Source organism: Stenella coeruleoalba (assembly GCF_951394435.1).
Source record: "Stenella coeruleoalba genome assembly, chromosome: 14".
Classification (NCBI taxonomy): Eukaryota; Metazoa; Chordata; class Mammalia; order Artiodactyla; family Delphinidae; genus Stenella; species Stenella coeruleoalba.
Genome location: NC_137160.1, coordinates 89,494,501 through 89,506,365, shown reverse-complemented (window position 1 = coordinate 89,506,365; position 11,865 = coordinate 89,494,501).

Genomic DNA, 11,865 nt, shown 5'->3' with positions numbered 1-11,865 from the left:
TTAGGTTGCTTCCATGACCCGGCTATCGTAAATAGTGCTGCAATGAACATTGGGGTGCATGTGTCTTTTTGAATTATGGTTTTCTCTGGGTGTATGCCCAGTAGTGGGATTGCTGAGTCATATGGTAATTAGATTTTCAGTTTTTTAAGGAACCTCCATACTGTTCTGCACAGTGGCTGTATCAATTTACATTCCCACCAACAGTGCAAGAGGGTTCCCTTTGCTCCACACCCTCTCCAGCATTTGTTTTTTTACATTTTCTGATGATGCCCATTCTAACTGGTGTGAGGTGATACCTGATTGTAGTTTTGATTTTCATTTCTCTAATAATTAGTGATGTTGAGCAGCTTTTCATGTGCCTCTTGGCCATCTGTATGTCTTCTTTGGAGAAATGTCTATTTAGGTCTTCTGCCCATTTTTGGATTGGGTTGTTTGTTTTGTTAATATTGAGCTGCATGAGCTGTTTATGTATTTTAGAGATTAATCCTTTGTTGATTCATTTGCAGATATTTTCTCCTATTCTGAGGGTTATCTTTTCATCCTCTTTATAGTTTCCTTTGCTGTGCAAAAGCTTTTAAGTTTCATTAGGTCCCATTTGTTTATTTTTGTTTTTATTTCCATTACTCTAGAGGGTGGGTCAAAAAAGATCTTGCTGTGAATTGTGTCAAAGAGTGTTTTTCCTGTATTTTCCTCTAAGAGTTTCATAGTGTCCAGTCTTACATTTAGGTCTCTAATCCATTTTGAGTTTATTTTTGTGTATGGTGTTAGGGAGTGTTCTAATTTCATTCTTTTACATGTAGCTTCCAGTTTTCCCAGCACCTCTTATTGAAGAGACTGTCTTTTCTCCATTGTATATCCTTGCCTCCTTTGTCATAGATTAGTTGACCATAGGTGCGTGGGTTTATCTCTGGGCTTTCTATCCTGTTCCATTGATCTATATTTCTGTTTTTGTGCCAGTACCATATTGTCTTGATTACTGTAGCTTTGTAGTATAGTCTGAAGTCAGGGAGTCTGATTCCTCCAGCTCCGTTTTTTTCCCTCAAGACCTCTTTGGCTATTCGGGGTCTTTTCTGTCTCCACACAAATTTTAAGATTTTTTTTCCCTAGTTCTGTAAAAAATACCATTGGTAATTTGATAGGGATTGCATTGAATCTGTAGATTGCTTTGGGTAGTATAGTCATTTTCACAATATTGATTCTTTCAGTCCAAGAACATGGTATACCTCTCCATCTGTTTGTGTCATCTTTGATTCTTTCATCCGTGACATACAGTTTTCTGAGTACAGGTCTTTTACCTCCTTAGGTAGGTGTATTCCTAGGTATTTTATTCTTTTTGTTGCAGTGGTGAATGGGATTGTCTCCTTAATTTCTCTTTCTGATCTTTTGTTGTTAGTGTATAGGAATGCAAGAGATTTCTGTGCATTAATTTTGTATCCTGCAACTTTACCAAATTCATTGATTAGTGCTAGTAGTTTTCTGGTGGCATCTTTAGGATTCTCTATGTATAGTATCATGTCATCTGTAAACAGTGACAGTTTTATTTCTTCTTTTCCAATTTGTATTCCTTTTATTTCTTTTTCTTCTCTGATTGCCATGGATAGGGCTTCAAAACTATGTTGAATAATAGTGGTGAGAGTGGACATCCTTGTCTTGTTCCTGATCTTAGAGGAAATGCTTTCAGTTTTTCACCATTGAGAATGATGTTTGCTGTCGGTTTGTTGTATATGGCCTTTATTATGTTGAGGTAGGTTCTCTCTATGCCCACTTTCTAGAGAGTTTTTATCATAAATCAGTGTTGAATTTTGTCAAAAGCTTTTTCTGCATCTCTTGAGATGATCATATGGTTTTTATTCTTCAATTTGTTAATATGGTGTATCACATTGATTGATTTGTTAATATTGAAGAATCCTTGCATCCCTGGGATAAATCCCACTTCATCATGGTGTATGATCCTTTTAATGTGTTGTTGGATTCTGTTTCCTAGTATTTTGTTGAAGATTTTTGCATGTATATTCATTGGTGATATTGGTCTGTAATTTTCTCTTTTTGTAGTATCTTTGTCTGGTTTTGTTATCAGGGTGATGGTGGCCTCGTAGAATGAGATTGGGAGTGTTCCTTCCTCTGCAATTTTTTGGAAGTGTTTGAGAAGGATGGGTGTTGGCTCTTCTCTAAATGTTTGATAGAATTCACCTGTGAAGCCATCAGGTCCTGGACTTTTGTTTGTTGGCAGATTTTTAATCACTGTTTCAATTTCATTATTTGTGATTGGTCTGTTCATATTTTCTATTTCTTCCTGGTTCAGTCTTGGAGGGTTATACCTTTCTAATAATTTGTCGGTTTCTTGCAGGTTGTCCATTTTATTGGCATAGAGTCGCTTGTAGTAGTCTCTTAGGATGCTTTGTATTTCTGTGGTGTCTGTTGTAACTTCTCCTTTTTCATTTCTAATTTTATTGATTTGAGTCTTCTCTCCCTCTTTTTCTTGATGAGTCTGGCTAATTGTTTATCAATTTTTTTTATCTTAAAGAACCAGCTTTTGGTTTTATTGATCTTTGCTATTGTTTTCTTTGTTCTATTTCGTTTATTTCTGCTCTGATCTTTATGACTTCTTTCCTTCTACTAACTTTGGGTTTTGTTTGTTCTTCTTTCTCTAGTTCCTTTAGGTGTAAGATTAGATTGTTTATTTGAGATGTTTGTTGTTTCTTGAGGTAGGATTGTAATGCTATAAACTTCCCTCTTAGAACTGCTTTTGCTGTATTCCGTAGGTTTTAGATCGTCATGTTTTCATTGTCATTTGTCTCTAGGTATTTTTTTATTTCCTCTTTGATTTCTTCAGTGATCTCTTGGTTAGTTAGTAACATATTGTTTAGCCTCCATGTGTTTGTGGTTTTTATCTTTTTTGCCCTGTAATTGATTTCTAATCTCATAGCGTTGTGGTCAGAAAAGATGCTTGATATGGTTTCAATTTTCTTAAATTTACTGAGGCTTGATTTGTGACCCAAGATGTGACCTGTCCTGGAGAATGTTCCATGCACACTTGAGAAGAAAGTGTAATCTGCTGTTTTTGGATGGAATGTCCTATAAATATCAATTAAATCTATCTGGTCAATTGTGTCATTTAAAGCTTGTTTTTCCTTATTAATTTTCTGTTTGGATGATCCGTCCATTGGTATAAGTGTGGTGTTAAAGCCCTCCACTATTATTGTGTTACTGTCGATTTCCTCTTTTATAACTGTTAGCAGTTGCCTTATGTATTGAGGTGTTCCTATGTTGGGTGCATATATATTTATAATTGTTATATCTTCTTCTTGGATTGATCCCTTGACCATTATGTAATGTCCTTCCTTGTCTCTTGTAACATTCTTTATTTTAAAGTCTATTTTTTCTGATATGAGTATTGCTACTCCAGCTTTCTTTTGATTTCCATTTGCATGGAATATCTTTTTCCATCCCCTCACTTTCAGTCTGTATGTGTCCCTAGGTCTGAAGTGGGTCTCTTGTAGACAGCATGTATATGGGTCTTGTTTTTGTATCCATTCAGTGAGCCTGTGTCTTTTGGCTGGAACATTTAATCCATTCATGTTTAAGGTAGTTATTGATATGTATGTTCCTATTACCATTTTCTTAATTTTTGGGGGTTTGTTTTTGTAGGTCCTTTTCTTCTCTTGTGTTTCCCACTTAGACAAGTTCCTTTAGCATTTGTTGTAGAGCTGGTTTGGTGGCGTTGAATTCTCTTAGCTTTTGTTTGTCTATAAAGCTTTTGATTTCTCCATCGAATCTGAATGAGATCCTTCCTGGGTAGAGTAATCTTGGTTGCAGGTTATTCCCTTTCATCACTTTAAATATGTCATGCCACTTCCTTCTGGCTTGTAGAGTTTCTGCTGAGAAATCAGCTGTTAACCTTATGGTAGGTTCCCTTGTATGTTGTCATTTTTCCCTTGTTGCTTTAAATAATTTTTCTTTGCCTTTAATTTTTGTCAATTTGATTACTATGTGTCTTGGTGTGTTTATCTTTGGGTTTATCCTGCCTGGGACTCTCTGCTCTTCCTGGAATTGGGTGGCTATTTCCTTTCCCATGTTAGGGAATTTTTCAACTATAATCTCTTCAAATATTTTCTCGGGTCCTTTCTTTCTCTTCTTCTTCTCGGACCCCTATAATGCAAATGTTATTGCGTTTAATGTTGTCACAGAGGCCTCTTAGGCTGTCTTCATTTCTTTTCATTCTTTTTTCTTTATTCTGTTCCATGGCAGTGAATTCCACGATTCTGTCTTCCAGGTCACTTATCCGTTCTTCTGTCTCAGTTATTCTGCTATTGATTCTTCTAGTGTATTTTTCATTTCAGTTATTTTATCGTTTTTCTCTGTTTGTTTGTTCTTTAATTCTTCAAGGTCTTTGTAAAACATTTCTTTCATCTTCTCAATGTTTGCCTCCATTATTTTTCCAAGGTCCTGGATCATCTTCACTATCATTATTCTGAATTCTTTTTCTGGAAGGTTGCCTATCTCCACTTCATTTAGTTGTTTTTCTGGGGTTTTATCTTGTTCCTTCATTTGGTACATAGCCCTCTGCCTTTTCATCTTGTCTATCTTTCTGTGAATGTGGTTTTTGTTCCATGGGCTGCAGGATTATAGTTCTTCTTGCTTCTGCTGTCTTCCCTCTCCAGTGCTTTTTTTATGTATGGGAAGATGCAAAGTCTGGACTCACTGAAATCGTTCTTTTGATATGCACCTCAGCTATATGGGGCCAGGATCCTCCGTTTTCTCATCCTGAGTTTCCTCAAGGCTCACAATCAGGGCAGCTGTAATGTGATGGCTTGATGGCTGCAACATCCTTTGTTTACTGATATGGCAGGCAATATTTAACTATAAATTAATAGCATAATTTCAAAAGGTCTTTCTGCCTGAAAATCTTTTTTTAAAAAAATCTTTCTATTCAACAAATTGTGAGGGAAATACAGACAAAACCGTATACAACACGGTACAAGAATTTGTGGGAGAAACTTAAAGCAGTGATGACAGGGAATTTCATAATCTTAAGTAATTATAACAGTAAAAACAAAACAATAAGTGAGTTGAATTCTCAAAAAGCTAAAGAACAAAGTAAATCTAAAGAAGGCAAAGGAGAAGAACTATTAAAGATAAAAGCAAGAAACTATCCAAAATTAGCAGGAACAGAAAAGACTGAAATAATACTATGAATCCACTCAAAGTAACTAACAAATATAGAACACTGTCTCTAAAGATTGTTAAATATGCAAAAATTTTACATTTTTACATGTGCATGGATCATTCTGCAAGATAGGTCCTATGTTGGACCACAAAAAAGTCTTAATAAATTTGAAAGGATTGAACTCATAAAAATTATGTTTTCTGACAACAGTGGAACTAAATTAGAAATCAACCCCAGAAAAATTGTAGGAAATCCCCAGGTTTTTGGAAATTAAAAAAAAAAAACATTTTTAAGCAATCCCTAACTCAAAGAAGAAATCATAGGAAAATTAGAAAATACTTTGAACCAAATTAAAATGCAAATGCAACATATCAAGAAGTCTAAATCACTAGAAATTCAAATCCTGAGCTCTTTCCTTTATTCCACTTACCTCCCATTTAATCCTCCCTTTCTATTTGAACCCAGACCTGCTCAGTCACTGTTATGGTTTCATAAAATTCCCAAGCAAATTGTATTTGTAACAAGTCCCAAACACATTCTATGCCCGGTTCTCTGATTGAAGGAAACTCAGCACTTAAGATCTTTCTTAGGCTGTCCTACCATTTGGTTTGCCATTTTATGTCATTTAAGTAAATTTAAATGGATAATCCCTAATCTTACTGTCTTTCCAGATCTTTCCATATTAGACCTTAGTCTCCTGTTAATCCAAGTCTCCTTATTCATAATTATGAAACTTTTGTTATGGTGTAAAGCTGCTACTGCCTTAAAACAATGCAGAACTATTTTTAGGGAAGAGGGTCTAGGATTGCTATTGGGTATGAGGGAACGGAAGGAGGTCTTGGAAAAGTGAGTGAGAGAAATAGACATCTGTAAGAATAATTAATGACAGTGTATAGACAAGAGGAGACCAACGAGGACATTTCAGTGTGTAGGATATGACAGAATACAACACAAAGAAAACCATTCTGTTCATAGAAGATTAGGGACAGTAATCGGGGCAACTGCATGCAAGAAGGAAGTAGAGCTGCAGCAATGAATAAATACATACCTTTTTGTTTCTATATTTTTCAGTGATTTAGCTTAGGTTGTTGTTGTTGTTTTTAATTGGCATGGAAACTGATGCTGGAAATGAGGTGGGAGGTGGATGGGCTCTGGGGCTGAGCAGCTGGAATTTGTCAAGCTGAGTAAATTGGGGTTTGTCTCCCCCTGACACTTCAAGGAAAAAGTTAATGGCAGGAGCTAAGCTCTGTTGGAGTAAAGAGATAAATGACCACATCTACCACTCCAGAGGTCAAGGAGACCTCCCCAACTGCACAAACACAGAAAGGCTCCTCAGGGGTCAGAAAGGGAGGGGCTGCTATCCCATAATAGGTGCAGTCTATCTCCCAGAGACCTCCACGGTGGAATCCATCTTGGCTAAAAATGCGCGCACATGGGAAGGGCCCTGGGCCAGGTCAGATGTTGGAAACAAAGCAAGATTATTGGCCAGAGGAAAACAAAGACTCAGAAACACTGCCCTCAGTGATTTAACTCACCTCTCTGGCGTGCTCCTCATTAAGGAGGATGCATGCACTCTTTTCCTGGTGCGTATTTCTGCCTTGCTTCTGCCTTAAGTAAATAAACTGCTTCTCTGTGTGCTCTCCCATATGTTGTGCTGTGTCTCTAATAATAAATTTTGTGCCTGTTTTCAAGTTTTTGTCTCCTTGAAAAACTTTTGTTTTCAAAGGGGACAGGAGCCAGGGCAGCTCTGCTTCTAGCCTCTAGCTTCTGGTGGTCTAGTGGTTAGAATTCCTGGTTTTCACCCCAGCTACTCAGGTTCAATTCCTGGGGAGGGAACTAAGATCCTGCTTCAAGCCACCACTCACTGCTGTCTCCCTGAGATCAGAAACACCATGCCTAATTAATGCAGTAAATTTGTATTAAGAGTCGTTTGGATACAAATGCCAGAAATATAGCTCAAACTAGTTTAAACTAATAGAGAAAATGTATTAGTTTTATAACTGAAGGGGACAAGCAGTGGGCTTCAGGAATGGCTGGACTCACAGCTTCATTCGCCATTACACTACTTTCTCCCTTTCTCTATTCTTCCCAGTTGGCCTTTTCTTATGTAATATCAAAGTAAAACTCACCCTACTTTCATAATCGTTCGGGAAAGTATGCGGGGATGGACTCTCATAGGGTCAGATGCCCATCCCTGAACAAGAATCACAATGACTGATGGTCCAGCCCTTGCCCATTGTATAAAACCAATACTTCATTGTCTGAAGCTTTACTGAACGCACATAGACTAAGCATAGGAGAAAGGTTGTTTCCCAAAGAAAAACTGAGATGAATTATCAGAAGAAAGGGAATGGATGTAGGGAAGGCAAAAATAGATTTTCTCAGGTCCTCTAGTTCTAGAATTACTGACTCCCCTGATACATGAATTCACCCTGTTCCATGGGACAGTCACAGCATGAGGAAGCACTGTACACATTTTGAATTTGCTCAGGTCATATTGCAAAGCCTCCAAATTCATTCTTATCTATCCCAGTGAATTTTGATCCCACCATATTTATGAACTGTGGTAGGACTTGTAATTTGAACCATGTAAATTACTCCTATGGCCTTCATATCAAATATCATTCTTTGTTTCCTCCTTGTATATCTTTATTTTTTTCTCTACTTAAATTCTAAGCTTCGGGTAAGAAAGTGCTCCTATTTATTTTGCTCCCCATTTTGGAAACAGTAGTTTCTCTTTAGATATTGAATTGATTGGTTTATTTATATGGAAGATGCCTAGAAAAATTATTTCTCCATTTTTAAAATTGTCTTTTTCATAATAATTTCTTCTCAGTCTCAGCTTCCCTGATCTTCCATTCTCTTTCTGTGCTTTTATTTTGTGTGTGTGGGAAATCTACTATATAAGCCTAGGACTTTAATACTAAGGGACTCAGCAAAAGATGAGACAAATGTATTTCTCTAACAGACACTTATAAACTAACTGGAACAAGAAGTGTACACAGGTAGCAGGTTGAGTTTTGCAGGAAGCGGACTTTGTAATGGAGGTTTATGAGCAGGTGATTTGTAAGGGAATGAGGGAAGCAGGACTGGAAGGAAGGGAAATTTGAACAGAGATCCATTTACAAAGGAGGCCTCAGCTAACCCTGCAAAGGTCTCTGAAGCGGGCCCTTCAGATATATCCAAAATTGAGGCAAAGGGGTGGGGACTTTGTACCCCTATATTGACCAGTTGTTGGATACAGGCTGTCCCCAAGGAGGAGGCTAATCTTGGGTGAGGCAGCTCCTTCAGCTGAGGGCAATTTCTTGAGAGGGACTCATTTGTGGCCTCTTAGAAGGCACCACAATTGGTAGCTGGAGGGATCAGTGTCTCAGTCCTTAAGGAGGTTCTGGGTCGCACACCAGAGCACCCATGACAACATACAAGGCAGTAAGCCTCTGAGATAAGATTTTGCAGAAAAATCAGTCTATTGTTACAAAGTCAGCTTTTAAAAAGAACTAGGGGGACTTCCCTGGTGGCACAGTGGTTAAGAATATGCCTGCCAGTGCAGGGGACACGGGTTCGAGCCCTGGTCCAGGAAGATCCCACGTGCCACGGAGCAACTAAGCCCGTGTGCCACAACTCCTGAGCCCATGCGCCAAAACTACTGAAACCTGTGCTCTAGAGCCTGCGAGCCACAACTACTGAGCCCGTGTGCCTACAGCCCATGCTCCACCATGATGAGAAGCCCACACACCGCAACGAAGAGTAGCCCCCGCTCGCCACAACTAGAGAAAGCCCACGCACAGCAACGAAGACCCAACACAGCCAAAACTAAATAAATAAATTTATAAAAAAGAACCAGTTGGGGCTTCCCTGGTGGAACAGTGGTTGAGAATCTGCGTGCTAATGCAGGGGACGCGGGTTCGAGCCCTGTTCTGGGAAGATCCCACAGGCTGCGGAGCAACTGGGCCTGTGAGCCACAACTACTGAGCCTGCGCGTCTGGAGCCTGTGCTCCACAACAAGAGAGGCCGCAATAGTGAGAGGCCCACGCACTGTGATTAAGAGGGGCCCCCGCTTGCCACAACTAGAGAAAGCCCTCGCACAGAAATGAAGACCCAACACAGCCATAATAAATAAGTAAATTAATAAATTCATACCCCCAACATCTTCAAAAAAAAAAAAAAAGATTAGCACATTAAAAAAAGAAGGAACCAGTTGTAGGACTGTTAACTAAATTGCTTACTTAAAACACAAAACCAAACCTTCTTTGACACTTAAAAAGGCACTACGTAGTTGATCCAACTTACTTAGGAAATCAACTGATTTATCACAATAAATTAGCACCAAAGGAAGCTAGGTGAAAAATGAATACAAAATTAATAATTTTCACCATATCATCAACAAATTGTAACCAGGTGTTGGGCTCATTACAAAGAGTGATGGAGGCGCAAAGAACAATGTCAAGGTCGTCAAGATCGAGACTCTACAGGGTATCATAGTTAAGATGTAACTAGAGGGGCTTCCCTGGTGGCGCAGTGGTTGGGAGTCCGCCTGCTGATGCAGGGGACGCAGGTTCGTGCCCCGGTCCGGGAGGATCCCACATGCAGCGGAGCAGCTGGGCCCGTGAGCCATGGCCGTTGAACCTGCGCATCCGGAGCCTGCGCGTCCGGGACCTGTGCTCTGCAGCTGGAGAGGCCACAGCGGTGAGAGGCCTGCGAACCGCAAAAAAAAAAAAAAAAAAAAAAAAAAAAAACCTTAATAAAAATAAAAATACTTAAAAAAAAAAAGATGTAACTAGCAGCAGTAAACACTCTAAACTTTCACTGACAAAGAGGATGAAGTACATACCTAAGTGCTCAGGTCATCTTGTTCTGTTGATCTTGAGCAGAAGTTGTCCACTTCATGCCGTCATCTGCTTCTGAAAATTTCCTAACACCCTTCTGTGTGAGGCCTCCAGCTGGTACTGTTTCCCAGTTATTTAAGAATGACAAGTCTTGGGACTCCCCTGGTGGTCCAGTGGTTAAGACTCCACGCTCCCAATGCAGGAGGCCCAGGTTCCACCCCTGGTCAGGGAACTAGATCCCGCATGCCACAACTAAGAACCCGACACAGCCAAATAAACGAATAAATATTAAAAAACAAAAACAAAACAAAAAAAGAATGAGCAGTCTTTACTTGAGACCAGGATCAACAACCTGGAGATTTAATGTTGAGTTTGTTAACAATACCGTTCATGTAAAGTTAAGACATAAAATGTATGACATATGATAAACACAGTCTGCGTGTAGTAAAAGTATACATGGAATGGCAGGCTATACAGCACATTCATTGCAATGATTGCCCCAAGAGGAATGGTAATAGGAAGAAAGAGACTAAAGGCTCAGAGAACAGCAACTGAATATACAGTGTTATAATTTTTGTTTTTTGATTAAAGAAGGATCTGAATCAAATATTACCAAATATTTGGTAATATTCATATTACCAAATATGAATATCTGATCATTTGACTGTTTATGATCTCATTCTCTATACTTTCGTGTATTTTTAAAATATTCTCAATTTAAGAAAACAATATTGGTGATAGTTTTATGATTTCTAATGATAATACTTCTTATAACGTTATCCATTTATGAGACATTTCACATGTTGTGGTAGTAGTATCTTAACACTTCTGTGTGCTTTTTTTTTTTAATGGACATTCTAGGACATTCTCCCTGACATGTGGGATCTTCCCAGACCGGGGCACGAACTCGTGTCCCCTGTATCGGCAGGCGGACTCTCAACCACTGCGCTACCAGGGAAGCCCTGTGTGCTTTTTTTTTTTAATGGACATTCTAGGTTGAATTTATTTAAAGATTTTTTTTAATTTGAATTTGAATTTGAATTTATTAAAGATTTTTCAGTATTTAATTAGATGATGATGCATGATCCCCTTTAATCTACTGATATGGTGAAAAGTCCTGCAATGACTTTTACTTGTTTATGATATGTTTTTAAATGTATTGCTTGATTCCATTTACTATTTTTTTTAATTTTTCACATGAATATAACTGAAACTGCTTTACACTTTGTTTGTTTTTTTAAATTTACTTTTGGTTATGGTATAACTATTTTGCTATCTTTGTGTTAAGAAAAGGGTTCGGTCTAGATTTTTCTAGAAATTGTTTGGTAAGATTATACTCCTTGATAATGTGGAAGATTCACCAAGGAAAACATATGAGTCTGTAGCTAAGAACTGTTTTTTAAATTTTATTTTATTTTATTTTTGGCTGCATTGGGTCTTCGTTGCTGCGCACGGGCTTTCTCTAGTTGCGGCGAGCAGGGGCTACTCTTCGTTGCAGTGCGCGGGCTTCTCATCGTGGTGGCTTCTCTTGTTGCAGAGCATAGGCTCTAGGCCCGCGGGCTTCAGTAGTTGTGGTTCGCAGGCTCTACAGCGCAGATTCAGTAGTTGTGGCGCACGGGCTTAGTTGCTGTGTAGCATGTGGGATTCTCCTGGACCAGGGCTCGAACCTGTGTCCCCTGCATTGGCAGGTGGATTCTTAACCACTGCGCCACCAGGGAAGCCCACTAAAACATTTTTAACCATCACTCTAGGTCTAAAAAGATATTATTTTCTTAAGTTAATTACCTAACTATTCCTTTAAATCACGTACTTCATTAAGTTCTAAATTTATTAACATAGTTCCTAGATTACATATAATTGAGCAAAATATTC